General features: G+C 44.7%; 4 non-coding genes and 3 pseudogenes across 4 annotated transcripts; all 7 read left to right on the plus strand.

Moving 5' to 3' along the window:
• The first annotated feature begins 692 nt into the window (after positions 1–692).
• Positions 693–860, plus strand: LOC138517646 (U2 spliceosomal RNA; annotated as a pseudogene).
• Positions 861–1474: 614 nt separating this feature from the next.
• LOC138517265 (U2 spliceosomal RNA) lies at positions 1475–1665 on the plus strand. Its single transcript, XR_011282467.1, has one exon. It is a non-coding gene; the product is annotated as a U2 spliceosomal RNA (small nuclear RNA).
• Positions 1666–7832: 6167 nt separating this feature from the next.
• LOC138517645 (U2 spliceosomal RNA) lies at positions 7833–8002 on the plus strand (annotated as a pseudogene).
• Positions 8003–8616: 614 nt separating this feature from the next.
• On the plus strand, positions 8617–8780 carry LOC138517663 (U2 spliceosomal RNA; annotated as a pseudogene).
• A 5832-nt stretch (positions 8781–14612) lies between these two features.
• On the plus strand, positions 14613–14796 carry LOC138517527 (U2 spliceosomal RNA). Its single transcript, XR_011282696.1, has one exon. It is a non-coding gene; the product is annotated as a U2 spliceosomal RNA (small nuclear RNA).
• Positions 14797–16017: 1221 nt separating this feature from the next.
• Positions 16018–16202, plus strand: LOC138517577 (U2 spliceosomal RNA). Its single transcript, XR_011282728.1, has one exon. It is a non-coding gene; the product is annotated as a U2 spliceosomal RNA (small nuclear RNA).
• Positions 16203–16838: 636 nt separating this feature from the next.
• On the plus strand, positions 16839–17029 carry LOC138517266 (U2 spliceosomal RNA). The gene has a single exon (XR_011282468.1). It is a non-coding gene; the product is annotated as a U2 spliceosomal RNA (small nuclear RNA).
• The last annotated feature ends 366 nt before the right edge of the window (positions 17030–17395 follow it).

The following is a 17395-nucleotide window of genomic DNA, read 5'->3' on the forward strand; positions in this document are numbered from 1 at the left end:
TTAATGAATGCGCTCCCTTTAAGAGATTTTATGCATAAAAGACAAATGGTAAAGACGGCGGTGTGTCCGAGAATGGGTTGTGTACAGGCAGAGACTAGTTACCATTTTTTGTGGCAATGTGAATATGCGAATGATGTGTGGGAATTATGTCAACCACTGGTTTTTGCGGTGACAGGGGTCAGAGATATTACCTATGATATGGTTTTATTGGGCTTTCAATGGAAGAAAGAAGTGTTAAATAACAGACTTTTGTTTCAGATTGGTTCTTCAGTGAAGGAGGCTTTGTGGAAATCTAGAATATTATTGGTTATGCAACATACTCATATTTCTCCCCAAGAATGTGTGAAATTGGCATTGAGTGGCTTGTATACATATTATTGTTTGGATGTCAAACGATTGGGTGAAGAGCAAGCCCAATGTATGTGGCAACAGTCAAATTGGAGACTTTTGACTTCCTAGAGCAGGATATGTTTTACATTTATATATATGTATATATATATATATATATATGTATATGTTTGTTTATCTTGTTTTTTTTATGTTACTTTTTTGCAAATTGAGTTTGGTTAGTGGTTTTTTATTGGTCTTTTTTTGATTCGGCATTTTTTTTTATTGGTGATTTTTTTTTCAATTTTTATAAAATTGGGGGATTGGGACGGTTAAAGGGGTGAAGAGGAGACCGTTAAGAACAGATTTTTTTTTTTTTTTTTTTTTTTATCAGTTTAATATCTGATACGTCCTCTATCTGGGGACCATATATTAAATTGATTTTTGGAACAGGGAGATGGAATGGGAGCTTGCTCTGTCCACTCCACGCATCAACCTGGTATTGCAGTACCTCCAGGACTGGTGCACTTCCCCACTTGGGGAAAACAATGCTGTGAAAAAAAAAGACGGAGCAATTCTGGAAACTTGTGCACTTTGCAATATTTTTGGGTTGAACTCGGATGCATTTTCTTCATTGTCTTGGAAAAGGTGCTGTCGTGCCCGTCACAGGAGAAAAAAAGTCTGCCCCTTTGCTCGCTTTTCACGGGAGCTGCAAAGCAAAGGTGCCAGCCAGCCAGACTCGGCCTGCAGCAGCAGCCCCACAAGGAGGAGATGGGGGACACTGTCCTTGCCCTGCCTCACCCCTGAAAGGCCACGAACGGCCAAGCCTTATCTGAGGGGGACGCACTTGGGGGAACATCCCCTGGGCAGCTGAGGGTGACTTTCGCCGCTAGGTGACGGGGCCAGTGCCAGGCCGAGGCTGCAGCTTGGCTGGGCAGAGCTCTGCAGCCTGTGCCTGGCCGCCCCGGCCCTGGCGCTCTGGGACCCTTGGAAATCTGGGGGCGGAGCCATGCAAAATATCGCCGGGCATGCTGGTCATGCAAATGCTATTCCTGGCCGAGGAGTCTGGGGTTCTGCAGCAGAGCGTTGCTCCGAGTCAGCAGGGTAGCTGCCGAGCAGCAGTCTTTCCGGCGAACCCTTTGTGGGCATCGCTTCTCGGCCTTTTGGCTAAGATCAAGTGTAGTATCTGTTCTTATCAGTTTAATATCTGATACGTCCTCTATCTGGGGACCATATATTAAATTGATTTTTGGAACAGGGAGATGGAATGGGAGCTTGCTCTGTCCACTCCACGCATCAACCTGGTATTGCAGTACCTCCAGGATTGGTGCACTTCCCCACTTGGGGAAAACAATGCTGTGAAAAAAAAAGACGGAGCAATTCTGGAAACTTGTGCACTTTGCAATATTTTTGGGTTGAACTCGGATGCATTTTCTTCATTGTCTTGGAAAAGGTGCTGTCGTGCCCGTCACAGGAGAAAAAAAGTCTGCCCCTTTGCTCGCTTTTCACGGGAGCTGCAAAGCAAAGGTGCCAGCCAGCCAGCCAGCCAGCTAGACTCGGCCTGCAGCAGCAGCCCCACAAGGAGGAGATGGGGGACACTGTCCTTGCCCTGCCTCACCCCTGAAAGGCCCCGTACGGCCACGAACGGCCAAGCCTTATCTGAGGGGGACGCACTTGGGGGAACATCCCCTGGGCAGCTGAGGGTGACTTTCACCGCTAGGTGACGGGGCCAGTGCCAGGCCGAGGCTGCAGCTTGGCTGGGCAGAGCTCTGCAGCCTGTGCCTGGCCGCCCCGGCCCTGGCGCTCTGGGACCCTTGGAAATCTGGGGGCGGAGCCATGCAAAATATCGCCGGGCATGCTGGTCATGCAAATGCTATTCCTGGCCGAGGAGTCTGGGGTTCTGCAGCAGAGCGTTGCTCCGAGTCAGCAGGGTAGCTGCCGAGCAGCAGTCTTTCCGGCGAACCCTTTGTGGGCATCGCTTCTCGGCCTTTTGGCTAGATGTAGTGCAGAGAGTCACCTGTTTGACTGGCTTGCCCGGCACAGGGAGACTTTTCTTTGCAGCTGATACCCCCGGACCTTTGGGTCTGGGGGTGGGCTACTGATCTAGCTTAAGAGGACTGGAATCTTTCGTCACCCGGCTATCAGAAAGGTTCTGCCTTGCGTGCAAGTGGCAGTCACTCTCTCTCCCTGGGGTGGAGAGGGGGTGGCTTTGTGGAGATACGGGATTTTTGATTCGAGAAAAGAAGTACGGCGACGTTGTCCAGCATGGCGGAGTCTTCTAGAACCATACCACCGGCAACGGAATTAAGGTATTCAATTCGGATAACGGTTCAGCAGGGATTCGAGACGGAAAAAGATTTTGACTTTGTTGTCAAAAAGGTACTTTTTGGAGTATTACAGGTCGACAAAGGAAAGTTGTTTTGCATGCAGGAACATCGTAATGTTTTTACGTATGATCACCTTTAAAGATGAACAATCGTCATTGAATGCATATGAAGCTTATAGAACGGAGAAGGAGAAGAACAAAATTTTGGAGGGTGTTTCGATCACGTTGTGCTATATTCGTCAGAGGATACCGTTAACGGTCCATATGTATAACCCTTTTGTTTCTGCTGATGTTATCAAAAATTGGCTGTCAAATTATTGTGAGGACATCAAAGGTGGACATGAGATGAGAAACAGATTTGATATCTTTAATGGGAACCGGAGGTTTGTGGTGGTACTGAAAAAAGATCCAGAGCGAGTGGGAGGAGTCTGTCACCCTCCGAGTGTTTTCAAAATCCACGACCACAGTGGGTATTTGTACTATCCTAATCAGCCAACCTTTTGTAGGTTCTGCAGACAATTTGGACACACCAAACAGAAGTGTCCGAGAGATAAATGTAAAAATTGTGGGAGTGTGAGCCATAAAACGGCAAGCTGTGATTGTCCACTAAGATGTGAGGGTTGTGGTTTACTGGGACATATGGCTGATAATTGTCCGGATACTCCAAAAACGTACGCCCAGGCTGCTAGAATGAACAGTGAGTTTTATGCTTCTAGTAGTGATAGTGCGTGGAAGAAGGATGATAAAGCAAGGCAAAGTATGGAGATAAATGGAATGGAAGAAGGGGTTGGAGAGATTACAGATGAAGTGGTAGCTGAAACTAAGAAGAAAGATATATTAGAGGAAGTGCGAGATCGGTTATGTAGTCTATCAAGTGGAATAGTACGTCATGTATGTAGTTCAGATCTGGAATTTGAGAATTTGCTCAATATGTTCATGCAAGATTGTGAAGCGAGAGAAAAAGTGGAAGTTGCTGATGATTTAAGTTTAGAATTCAAACAGAAATGGGGGAAGTTTTCCCGAAAAGAGGATGAAACTGTTGCAATGGGAGAGACCCAAAGTGGAATAGAAGAAGTTGGTGTATTGGGTAAGGAGGTTGATTTGAAGGATAAAGAAGAAATGGTGAAATTGAGAAGTAAAAACCAATCTGATAGAGAAAGAGCTACTATTGACCAGATGAACAAGTGTACGGGACCGGCAGATAGAGGCTGGAATGATTCAGTGAAGAGACCGAAAACCGGGTGTAAAAAAGACAAAGAAGAAAGGAGTGAATTACAGGAATCTTCGTTTTGCCAGGAATTGGCAATGTCGAATAAATATGAAGTTCTGTGTGAAGGTTCTGTGGACCCAGTAGAGGTTCAATTTCCTCAGCAATCGGATGTTTTGGAAGATATGGATAGTGACAGCGAAGAAACTTATGTGGGTAGGAGAGGAAGTTCGCGTCATGAACAAATGAAAAATAAGGACCTTAGTCGGTCCAAACGAAGATAAAAATTGAGAAAGTGTGATTTGATGGAGCCTCTTTATAATACCACTTTGAGAGTGGCAACATTGAATGTTAGAGGAATCAATAGCAGCTCAAAAAGGGTAGCACTGTTTGCATTTTTGGCGTCAATTTCATGTGACATTTTTTGTTTGCAAGAATGCGCTATGACTTGGGATGGATCTAATCCGAAGTGGTGTGCAGAGTGGACTAATGGTATGTCGGTTTGGTCTGGAGCTAATAATGATAGGAATGCGGGAACGGCGATTTTATTTAATTCACATCTGATGATGAATGTAAAACACGTTGAGTTGATTCCAGGGCGTGTTTTGCAAGTATTTTTTGAGTGGCAGAATGTTGAACATAAATTGTTAAGCGTATATGCTAATGCAAAGGTAAAAGAGAGGTGTGCTTTGTTTAGGGACCTACGGTCTTTTTGTGTGGGAAATACTCCTTTGATATTGGCAGGTGATTTTAATTGCGTATTACATCCAGCAGACAGAAAGAGAAGTGGAAAGGTGGTGAATGTTGATATTAAGGATACGTCGTCCAAATTATTGAAAGAAGTGGTGGATGATTTGCATTTAGTAGATACGCATGCAGTAGGTGGAAATCCAGGAACACGGTTTACATATAGAGGGAATGATGGTTTAGTATCGTCCAGGATTGACTTTATTTTTGTTTCAAAAATTTTTGAGATATGCAATACTGATGTTATTCATACTATTTTTTCTGACCATCAGTTGGTACTTTCTACGGTTCGGTTGGTATCATATAAACCAAGAGGGAGGGGTATGTGGAAGTTAAATGTGAACTTGTTGGAAGATGAGGACACGTGTTCTCGTTTTAGAGGGTTGTTGAAACGATGGGTACTACAGTGTAAGGAGTACCCGTCTTTGTTAGATTGGTGGGAAATGGTGAAATGTAACACAAGGAAGTTTTTTATCAAAAATGGGCAGGAAACAGTTAGGAAAAAAAATCTTGCCTACAAAATGCTGGTGGGTTCACAGCAGACGTTGTATAAATTGCAAGATATGGGTGTGGAGGTACGAGAAGATTTAGAAATAATAAAATTGGAGATTCAGAAGTGGATGCAGGAACAAGGGAGGACGATTATTTTTAATTCAAGATTGAAACATATAGAGGAAGATGAGAAATGTTCTAGGTTTTTTTTTAGATCATTGTGTTCCCATAGTGAGAATACAGAGTTTTTTAGTAATACACAGGGGGTAGGGGGAGATGTTTTGAATGACAGTTTGCGTATTACTCAGGCGTTTTTTTCGGAATTATATGCGAAGAAACTAGTGGATGTGGAACAGGAGGAAAGTTTTTGTGCACTTATTCGAGATGTGTTGGGGACAGAACAAAAGGAAGGAATGGTAGAACCCTTTTTGCTAGAGGAAGTAAGAGTAGCGGTGATGTCGGCGGCAAGGGGAAAGTCCCCGGGGAGTGATGGATTACCAGTGGAATGGTACATGAAATTTTGGGATGTATTGGGCCCGGTATTAGTGGGTGTGGTAGATGAGTGTTTTGATAAGGGTAATCTGTGTCCCAGTATGAAAAAAGGTATAATAACTTTGATATATAAGAAGGGAGAGAGAAAAGATGTTAAAAATTGGAGGCCTATTACGTTGTTAAATGTAGATTATAAAATTCTAGCTAAAGTGGTTGCAAACCGATTGAGGAGAGTGATTAAGGATTTGGTACATGTCGATCAGACATGTGCCGTTCCTGGTAGACGTATGCATGAGAGTTTATTGATTATTCGGGATTCGATATATGCAGCGAAGGAAAGGGGGACATCTTTGGGTGTGTTGAATTTAGATTTCGAAAAAGCCTATGATAGGGTTTCGCATGATTTTATGTTGAAGGTGTTAGGTAGAATGGGATGCCCGAATCGTTTTCTACGTTATGTTTCTGTCTTGTATAATGGGGCAGTTAGTCAAGTACGACTGAAGGGAGTTTTGTCTGGAAGAATACCGATTCTATCGGGAGTACGGCAGGGGTGTCCACTGTCGGCTCTGATTTATGTGTGTGTAATTGAACCTTTACACATGAGTATACGTGGACATTTGGGCATAATGGGGGCTCCAGTTCCAGGTACTAGTAGGCAAGTGAAATCGATAGGATACATGGATGATGTTACGATTTTGTGTAAAGATGCCCAGTCGGTGGTACAAGCAGTATCCCTTACAGAACGTTTTTGCCAAGCGGCAGGGTTTAAATTAAATAATCAAAAGTGTACTTTGTTCACTGTTGGAGGGTGGGATAACTTGTATGATTGTCCGGTTAGGAGAGAAAGAGAGGGGGTGAAAGTATTAGGGGTGGTTTTTGATCAATGTATGAATGGGGTAGATCAATGGGAGAAAGCTACAAAAATAGTGGAGAACAAAGTGAATCATTGGAAATTGAGAAGATTGACGATTACGGGGAAGGTAATGCTTATGAAGGCTGTATTGTTGCCCATCTTACTTTTTTTAGCATTAGTTTTTCCACCCGCAAAACAACAAGTGGTACGAATACAGCGTTTGTTTTTTCTTTTTTTATGGGGTTCCAAGATGGATAAAGTACGAAGAGAGGTGATGTACAAACCTCAGAAATTAGGAGGTAGAAGTGTTCCGAATTTAGAACTTTTTTTGGCTGGGCACTATGTGGGATTCTGTGTCAATACAGTAAAACATTCAAAGTCATTAGCGGCTTGCTTTGTGAGATATGCAACGGCAAATGTGTTAGAGCGATTTCAGATTATTCCAAAAAGTAATTTGGTGTCAAAGGCATGGTCACTGCCGTTCTTCTATCAGTGTTTAAAGTGGTTTTTGCCTTTAATACAACCGTTAGAATGTTTACAAGAAGAGAGAATGGATCCGGGGAAATGTTTGAAAATGTTGCAGCAACGGAAACTGCCTGAATCAGTGGGTAATTTGGGGGGGTTGAGATTAGTGAGAGTGTGGGATTTTTTTTCTAGTAGTGAAATTACAAATGAACAAAAGGATATTAATTGGCTGGCATTAATGAATGCGCTCCCTTTAAGAGATTTTATGCATAAAAGACAAATGGTAAAGACGGCGGTGTGTCCGAGAATGGGTTGTGTACAGGCAGAGACTAGTTACCATTTTTTGTGGCAATGTGAATATGCGAATGATGTGTGGGAATTATGTCAACCACTGGTTTTTGCGGTGACAGGGGTCAGAGATATTACCTATGATATGGTTTTATTGGGCTTTCAATGGAAGAAAGAAGTGTTAAATAACAGACTTTTGTTTCAGATTGGTTCTTCAGTGAAAGAGGCTTTGTGGAAATCTAGAATATTATTGGTTATGCAACATACTCATATTTCTCCCCAAGAATGTGTGAAATTGGCATTGAGTGGCTTGTATACATATTATTGTTTGGATGTCAAACGATTGGGTGAAGAGCAAGCCCAATGTATGTGGCAACAGTCAAATTGGAGACTTTTGACTTCCTAGAGCAGGATATGTTTTACATTTATATATATGTATATATATATATATATGTATATGTTTGTTTATCTTGTTTTTTTTATGTTACTTTTTTGCAAATTGAGTTTGGTTAGTGGTTTTTTATTGGTCTTTTTTTGATTCGGCATTTTTTTTTATTGGTGATTTTTTTTTCAATTTTTATAAAATTGGGGGATTGGGACGGTTAAAGGGGTGAAGAGGAGACCGTTAAGAACAGATTTTTTATTTATTTTTTTTTTTTTTATCAGTTTAATATCTGATACGTCCTCTATCTGGGGACCATATATTAAATTGATTTTTGGAACAGGGAGATGGAATGGGAGCTTGCTCTGTCCACTCCACGCATCAACCTGGTATTGCAGTACCTCCAGGACTGGTGCACTTCCCCACTTGGGGAAAACAATGCTGTGAAAAAAAAAGACGGAGCAATTCTGGAAACTTGTGCACTTTGCAATATTTTTGGGTTGAACTCGGATGCATTTTCTTCATTGTCTTGGAAAAGGTGCTGTCGTGCCCGTCACAGGAGAAAAAAAGTCTGCCCCTTTGCTCGCTTTTCACGGGAGCTGCAAAGCAAAGGTGCCAGCCAGCCAGACTCGGCCTGCAGCAGCAGCCCCACAAGGAGGAGATGGGGGACACTGTCCTTGCCCTGCCTCACCCCTGAAAGGCCACGAACGGCCAAGCCTTATCTGAGGGGGACGCACTTGGGGGAACATCCCCTGGGCAGCTGAGGGTGACTTTCGCCGCTAGGTGACGGGGCCAGTGCCAGGCCGAGGCTGCAGCTTGGCTGGGCAGAGCTCTGCAGCCTGTGCCTGGCCGCCCCGGCCCTGGCGCTCTGGGACCCTTGGAAATCTGGGGGCGGAGCCATGCAAAATATCGCCGGGCATGCTGGTCATGCAAATGCTATTCCTGGCCGAGGAGTCTGGGGTTCTGCAGCAGAGCGTTGCTCCGAGTCAGCAGGGTAGCTGCCGAGCAGCAGTCTTTCCGGCGAACCCTTTGTGGGCATCGCTTCTCGGCCTTTTGGCTAAGATCAAGTGTAGTATATTTTGTGTTTTGAGCCCTTTTCAAGGGAGGTTTTATCTCCAGGAAAGTTTGGCGATTTATACAATCACAACTACACAATGACTTAAGCTCTCTCTTGCACAACAGAGAGCCCAGCAGAAGTGTGTTGTCACACCCCCGCGCCGCGAGGTGGGCAACGGTACGCAGTCCGCCTAGGGGCCTGACCCCGAATCGGACTGGAAAGATAGACCCGAATCTTTTTCCTTCCACAGGAGTTCTATTTTTGTTTAAGCTTTATGCTAATTTTATGCAAGAAAACAGACAGAATGATTCCTTTTCAGTAGAAAGACTTTTTTCTCCAAAATGGACAAAATACCAAGGAGTATACCTCCTGCCACAGAATTAAGACATTCGATCAGAATAACTGTTGATCACAATGTCAGCCAGGAAAAAGATTTTGATTATGTAATCAAACAAATTTTAATTGAAACCTTAAAAGTTCAAAAAAGCAGCCTGTTCTGCATACAAGAGCACAAGAATGCCAATGCTTATGACATAACATTTATAGATGAAGCGGCGGCGATTACAGCCCACGAAAATTCTAAAATACCGAATCCAACACTTGATGGAGTTAAAATAGAATTATGTCATGTGCGCCAAGATACACCACTGACGGTGCATATGTATAATCCCTTTGTTTCAGTGGAAGCAATAACTGGATGGCTAAGCACCTATTGTGAAGAAGTCAAAGGAGGATACCCATTAAAGAACAAATATAATATCTTTAATGGGAATAGAAGATTCACAGTGGTATTGAGAAAAGATGCAAATGGCATAGGGGGACTTAGACACCCACCAGCCATGTTTGAATTCAACAAACATAAAGGATACCTATATTACCCGAGTCAGCCTTTATTCTGCAGATTTTGCAGAAACTTTGGTCACGTGAAGCAATTTTGCCCAAAAGACGCTTGCAAAAATTGCGCAAGCAGAAGTCACAAGGTGGCAGCCTGTGACAAACCAATACAATGCACCGAGTGTCAGCAAAAAGGACATTATGCAGAAATATGTCCACAGCGCAAATTATCATATGCGCAGACGGTCAAAAGGACGGGAGAAATAAGCGCAGAAGAAGAGCTGGAAAATATGCATGTGGATTTCGACCTAAATGAACTTTTGCAGCAGGAGAAAAGCGCACAAGACAATTTATGCGAAGCCATGAATAATGACCCTACAGCTTCAAGAGAAGCCAAATTATTGGGACCTAAAGCATTCATAACGACACAAACACACAAAAGCGTGACCGCAGACAAGACTCAGGAAGAAAAAAGCGAGGCGATGGAAGCGGGTGCATCCAGACAGGAGCATCCAACTAACACGCCACCTAGATGTAGAGAGGAGAATGCATCCACTTCAGAGAAAGGGGAAAAACAGAAAGAAGCGCTCGCTCAGGCGGAGAGCCCAAATGAGAGCCTGATGAGCGTAGAAGAACAAGGGAAAAGCACCAAAACGCCCCCTAGTGGCGAAAACGACCAAAACACCAGCGAAGCATGGAGAAAGGGAATTTTTCCTGCATTCGTGGTAAAAAATATCCTGAGCACGAGTGGAGCCCAAAAACAAGACAAAAACAAAAAAAGTGGCACCCCAGGGCTCATTGTGTCGAGCTTCGACTCAGGAAGCGAAAGTAGTACAAACAAGGACAAAGAGAGAACAGACATGCAAAAAGGAGCAACAAACAACACGCTAAGCAGCGAAGTTATCCTGAGTCATCTAAAAAATAGAGGGAGCGAGAAAAGCCAAGCCGGACTTCCAAACCCGGCATTGCCGCACCCAAGTGTGTTACCCTTTCTATCACCGAAAGACTTCGGGTATAACAAGACAAATAGTGAAAAAACACCTCCCTTACCAGAAATGCATGACAAAACAGAAGTAGAAGAGACCCAACTCTCCCAAGAAGCGGAGCACATAAGACTATCGCTAACCCCGAACCTAGCCGAACTACAACAGGTAGTAGAGGCGGGCGAAGCGTTAGCAACTAAGACAAAACACATATTTGCCCAAAACAAAGAGGACGAAGGATGGACAACGCAAAGGAAAAAGCATAGAAAAAGATCCAACACAGCAAGAAGCAGAAACAACACCCCAACAAACACAGAACAAAGCAAGAAGGATACACACGACAGGGACACAAGGGACACAAGAGAAGAGTCCTACACACCCATGGAATGTCTTAGTGACTCATCGGAAAACTCAGACAATGAGGAAGAAGAAAACACAGACAGTTTACACAGAACACCTTCTGCTTTTAGAAAGATGGAAAAAGAAGCCTCCAGAGCGAGGAGCAGATCGAGCCAAAGAGAAGGCAGAACAACACAACCCAAAAAATAATAATGGGGGGTCTAAAAATAGCAACACTAAACGTAAGAAGCATAAATAATATCACAAAAAGACTGACGCTATTAGCATACTTAACCACAGTACCGTGTGACATCTTTTGTCTACAGGAATGTGGTCTAAGCTGGGACGCAACCAACAAAGGATGGGGAAAAGATTGGACAAGCGGACCATCCTTTTGGTCAGGCTCCAACATAAACAAGAACGCGGGTACAGCAATCTTGTTCAAAACACACGCAGCCACGAACATAAAGTATGTGGAAATACATCCTGGACGGATACTACAGGTGCTTTTCTCATGGCACGGTATCCAACACAACCTCGTGAGTGTATATGCAGATGCAAAGAAACAAGAACGCATAGCTCTGTTACAAGAACTACGCAACTTTTGCACTGGAAACACCCCTTTGATCATAGCGGGGGATTTCAATTGCACAATACAAAAAGAGGATCGAGTGCGGACCGGTTCACAAGCAACGTCGAAGAACCGAGACCCATCGTCCAAAATACTCAAAAGTATCATAAGTGACTTAAACTTAAATGATACACACGCATCTACCAATACACCGGGGACAGCCTTAACATATAGGGCTGAAAACGGGTTGGTACAGTCCCGTATAGACTTTATATTCACATCTAAGAACTTTGGGATAAACAAAACCGAAGTGAAACCGAACCTGTTCTCAGACCACCACCTAATCACCACGGAAGTAACATTAAAGGAATACCCCCCAAAACAACGCAACGCATGGTCACTTAACGTAAACCTCTTGCAGGACGAAACAACCTGTAAAAAATACAGACCATTGCTAAAAGAGTGGGTATCCCAACATATGTTATACGAAGACAAAAGAGAGTGGTGGGAGGACATCAAAGAAAGAACCAGAGAGTTCTTTAAAAAAAGCGGACATATAGCAGCAAGAAAACGGAACGAGACTTACAGGAACCTGTTAGGCACACAACAAACCCTACACCTTCTGCAAGAGAGAGGGGTAGACGTCCAAGATGACCTCGAGGACGTAAAAGAAAAAATCCAGAAATGGATGCATGATAAAGGAAGGACTATTATCTTCAACTCTAGGGTGAAAGAATTTGAAGAGAACGAGAAATGCACACGTTTCTTCTTCAAAGCAGCACAACATCAGAAGGTTTTACCTACTGAATTCAGAGACTCAAGAGAGAAGACAAGGAACACGGTATCAGGGTTGCTAGAAGTAGCACAATCCTTTTACGCAGACTTGTATTCTCCAAAACAGTTGGACGAAGAACAGACAAGTGAGTTTGAGAGAGCTGTTCAAGACAACATAAGTACCGATCAAAAAGCAGACATGATTGAGCCTTTCACGTTACAAGAAATACACAAAGCAGTGATGAGTGCTGCCAAGAGGAAAACACCAGGAAGCGATGGCTTACCATGCGAATGGTATAGCACCTTCTGGGACATCCTAGGACCGGCAGTACTGGAGCTAGTAAACGTGGTCTTTCAAACTAGAGAGCTAGCCCCCAGCATGAAACAGGGGATCATCACTTTGCTATACAAAAAAGGAGACAAAGCGGACGTCAAAAACTGGAGACCGATAACATTACTAAATGCAGATTACAAAATATTAGCTAAAGTCATTGCTAACAGACTAAGAGCAGTAATCAGGCACTTAGTGCATCCAGACCAGACGTGCGCAGTCCCAGGCAGACGAATACATGAAAGCCTACTGATTGTAAGAGACTCAATACAATCAGCAAAAGATCGAGGAACGCCTTTGGGGGTTCTAAGCCTAGATTTTGAAAAGGCATACGACAGAGTCTCTCACCCATTCATGTTGAAGATAATGGAGAAAATGGGTTGCCCTAAACCCTTTTTAACACACATCTCCACGCTATACGCTGGAGTCTACAGTCAAGTCCGCATCAACGGGGAGTTGACTGAACAAATCCCAATATTATCAGGGGTCAGGCAGGGATGTCCCCTATCAGCACTTTTATACATCTGTGCAGTGGAACCTTTACACATCAGATTGAGGTCACACAAAGACATAACAGGAGCCCCAGTACCAGGGACCCCGGAACAAGTAAAGACCATTGGGTACATGGACGACGTGACAGCTTTATGCAAAGACGCCAAATCCGTAAACCAAGTCGTGTCGCAGACTGAACTTTTTTGCAAAGCGGCAGGATTCAAACTAAACAAACACAAGTGCCAACTACTAACCATTGGAACATGGAACAACCTCACACCATGCCCGATACACAAAACAGAAGACAGTTTGAAAATACTGGGACTACAGTTTGACAAACAGATGGACGGGACAAAACAATGGGAAAACACAACCAAAAAAATAGAGAACAAAATCAACTTCTGGGCACTGAGACAGCTCACGATGGAAGGAAAGGTGCTACTCATGAAAGCGGTCTTTCTCCCAATACTGCTGTTCCTAGCACTGATCTTTCCTCCAAAAATGAAACAAGCACAAAAAATACAAAGACTAATGTTCCATTTCCTATGGAACTCGAAGATGGATCGAGTAGCGAGAAAGACAATGTACAAGATAAAGGAGAGAGGAGGAAGAGGCGTACCGGAAATACAAAGCTTCCTTACAGGACACTACGTAGGGTTTTGCCTAAACACACTGAAACACTCGGCATCAATGGCAGTGCACTTCATAAGGTATGCAACAGCGAACATACTGGAAAGACACAAAATCATACCGAGAAGCAACACACTGCCAAAAGCAATGGAGACACCTCGCTTTTACAAAAGCTTCGGCAATTTCCTGTCAACAGTGGAGGATCAAGAACTCTTAACGAAAATATGGGTGGAACCCAGAGACATACTAAAACAAAAAAGGCTAAATGAAACCCCGGAACCAGTGGGTAACCTAGGGGGAAATAAACTGGACAAAGTGTGGAAAACTTTTTCAAAGGCAAGAGTAACGAACGCGCAGAGGGACATAAACTGGCAGCTACTCACAAATGCACTGCCATTGAAAGCCTTTATGCACAGAAGAAAACTGGCCAAAAAAGCAACATGCCCTAGAGAGCAATGCGCTCAGGACGAATCAACACTACACTTTGTGTGGAATTGTGCATTTGCAAAACAAGTGTGGGAAAAACTGGAAACACTGATTTTTGCAATCACAGGAGAACAGACCCTGACGTTCGAATCCATCTTGACAGGGATACAGGAGGGAGGAGGGAAACAAGAGAAAATTCTTTTTCACCAAATTACATCAGCAACGAAAGAAGCCTTATGGAAGGCCAGAACATTACTAGTGCTACAGCACAAAAACATCACTCCAGAGGAGTGTGTAAAGTTAGCGTTGTGTTTTTTATACACATATTACTGTCTTGATGCCAAAGTCAAGGGCAAACAAGAGGCACAAAACATTTGGCAACAAGACAACTGGAGAACGTTAACTATTTAACTAATCTGGGTTAGGGAGAGCAGTTTGCTCAAAGTCTTTCTTTTTGACAGTTTTTTAACCAAATTCAATTTTAATTCGTGAAAATCTTTTAATTCGAGAACTAATTGGCGTATAGTCGCAAGTAGTATATACTACTTTGCTGGTACTTTGCTGGAGGAAAGGGACGGTTGTAAGGGGAGATGTGGAGACCGTTCAAAAAAAAAAAAAAAAAAAGAATCTGTTCTTATCAGTTTAATATCTGATACGTCCTCTATCTGGGGACCATATATTAAATTGATTTTTGGAACAGGGAGATGGAATGGGAGCTTGCTCTGTCCACTCCACGCATCAACCTGGTATTGCAGTACCTCCAGGACTGGTGCACTTCCCCACTTGGGGAAAACAATGCTGTGAAAAAAAAAGACGGAGCAATTCTGGAAACTTGTGCACTTTGCAATATTTTTGGGTTGAACTCGGATGCATTTTCTTCATTGTCTTGGAAAAGGTGCTGTCGTGCCCGTCACAGGAGAAAAAAAGTCTGCCCCTTTGCTCGCTTTTCACGGGAGCTGCAAAGCAAAGGTGCCAGCCAGCCAGCCAGCCAGCCAGACTCGGCCTGCAGCAGCAGCCCCACAAGGAGGAGATGGGGGACACTGTCCTTGCCCTGCCTCACCCCTGAAAGGCCCCGAACGGCCAAGCCTTATCTGAGGGGGACGCACTTGGGGGAACATCCCCTGGGCAGCTGAGGGTGACTTTCGCCGCTAGGTGACGGGGCCAGTGCCAGGCCGAGGCTGCAGCTTGGCTGGGCAGAGCTCTGCAGCCTGTGCCTGGCCGCCCCGGCCCTGGCGCTCTGGGACCCTTGGAAATCTGGGGGCGGAGCCATGCAAAATATCGCCGGGCATGCTGGTCATGCAAATGCTATTCCTGGCCGAGGAGTCTGGGGTTCTGCAGCAGAGCGTTGCTCCGAGTCAGCAGGGTAGCTGCCGAGCAGCAGTCTTTCCGGCGAACCCTTTGGGGGCATCGCTTCTCGGCCTTTTGGCTAAGATCAAGTGTAGTAAATGCGCTCAGGACGAATCAACACTACACTTTGTGTGGAATTGTGCATTTGCAAAACAAGTGTGGGAAAAACTGGAAACACTGATTTTTGCAATCACAGGAGAACAGACCCTGACGTTCGAATCCATCTTGACAGGGATACAGGAGGGAGGAGGGAAACAAGAGAAAATTCTTTTTCACCAAATTACATCAGCAACGAAAGAAGCCTTATGGAAGGCCAGAACATTACTAGTGCTACAGCACAAAAACATCACTCCAGAGGAGTGTGTAAAGTTAGCGTTGTGTTTTTTATACACATATTACTGTCTTGATGCCAAAGTCAAGGGCAAACAAGAGGCACAAAACATTTGGCAACAAGACAACTGGAGAACGTTAACTATTTAACTAATCTGGGTTAGGGAGAGCAGTTTGCTCAAAGTCTTTCTTTTTGACAGTTTTTTAACCAAATTCAATTTTAATTCGTGAAAATCTTTTAATTCGAGAACTAATTGGCGTATAGTCGCAAGTAGTATATACTACTTTGCTGGAGGAAAGGGACGGTTGTAAGGGGAGATGTGGAGACCGTTCAAAAAAAAAAAAAAAAAAAAAAATCTGTTCTTATCAGTTTAATATCTGATACGTCCTCTATCTGGGGACCATATATTAAATTGATTTTTGGAACAGGGAGATGGAATGGGAGCTTGCTCTGTCCACTCCACGCATCAACCTGGTATTGCAGTACCTCCAGGACTGGTGCACTTCCCCACTTGGGGAAAACAATGCTGTGAAAAAAAAAGACGGAGCAATTCTGGAAACTTGTGCACTTTGCAATATTTTTGGGTTGAACTCGGATGCATTTTCTTCATTGTCTTGGAAAAGGTGCTGTCGTGCCCGTCACAGGAGAAAAAAAGTCTGCCCCTTTGCTCGCTTTTCACGGGAGCTGCAAAGCAAAGGTGCCAGCCAGCCAGCCAGCCAGCCAGACTCGGCCTGCAGCAGCAGCCCCACAAGGAGGAGATGGGGGACACTGTCCTTGCCCTGCCTCACCCCTGAAAGGCCCTGAACGGCCACGAACGGCCAAGCCTTATCTGAGGGGGACGCACTTGGGGGAACATCCCCTGGGCAGCTGAGGGTGACTTTCGCCGCTAGGTGACGGGGCCAGTGCCAGGCCGAGGCTGCAGCTTGGCTGGGCAGAGCTCTGCAGCCTGTGCCTGGCCGCCCCGGCCCTGGCGCTCTGGGACCCTTGGAAATCTGGGGGCGGAGCCATGCAAAATATCGCCGGGCATGCTGGTCATGCAAATGCTATTCCTGGCCGAGGAGTCTGGGGTTCTGCAGCAGAGCGTTGCTCCGAGTCAGCAGGGTAGCTGCCGAGCAGCAGTCTTTCCGGCGAACCCTTTGGGGGCATCGCTTCTCGGCCTTTTGGCTAAGATCAAGTGTAGTATCTGTTCTTATCAGTTTAATATCTGATACGTCCTCTATCTGGGGACCATATATTAAATTGATTTTTGGAACAGGGAGATGGAATGGGAGCTTGCTCTGTCCACTCCACGCATCAACCTGGTATTGCAGTACCTCCAGGACTGGTGCACTTCCCCACTTGGGGAAAACAATGCTGTGAAAAAAAAAGACGGAGCAATTCTGGAAACTTGTGCACTTTGCAATATTTTTGGGTTGAACTCGGATGCATTTTCTTCATTGTCTTGGAAAAGGTGCTGTCGTGCCCGTCACAGGAGAAAAAAAGTCTGCCCCTTTGCTCGCTTTTCACGGGAGCTGCAAAGCAAAGGTGCCAGCCAGCCAGCCAGCCAGCCAGACTCGGCCTGCAGCAGCAGCCCCACAAGGAGGAGATGGGGGACACTGTCCTTGCCCTGCCTCACCCCTGAAAGGCCCCGAACGGCCAAGCCTTATCTGAGGGGGACGCACTTGGGGGAACATCCCCTGGGCAGCTGAGGGTGACTTTCGC

This window comes from Ambystoma mexicanum, chromosome 6q (assembly GCF_040938575.1).
Source record: "Ambystoma mexicanum isolate Mex_15411 chromosome 6q, UKY_AmexF1_1, whole genome shotgun sequence".
Lineage (NCBI taxonomy): Eukaryota > Metazoa > Chordata > Amphibia > Caudata > Ambystomatidae > Ambystoma > Ambystoma mexicanum.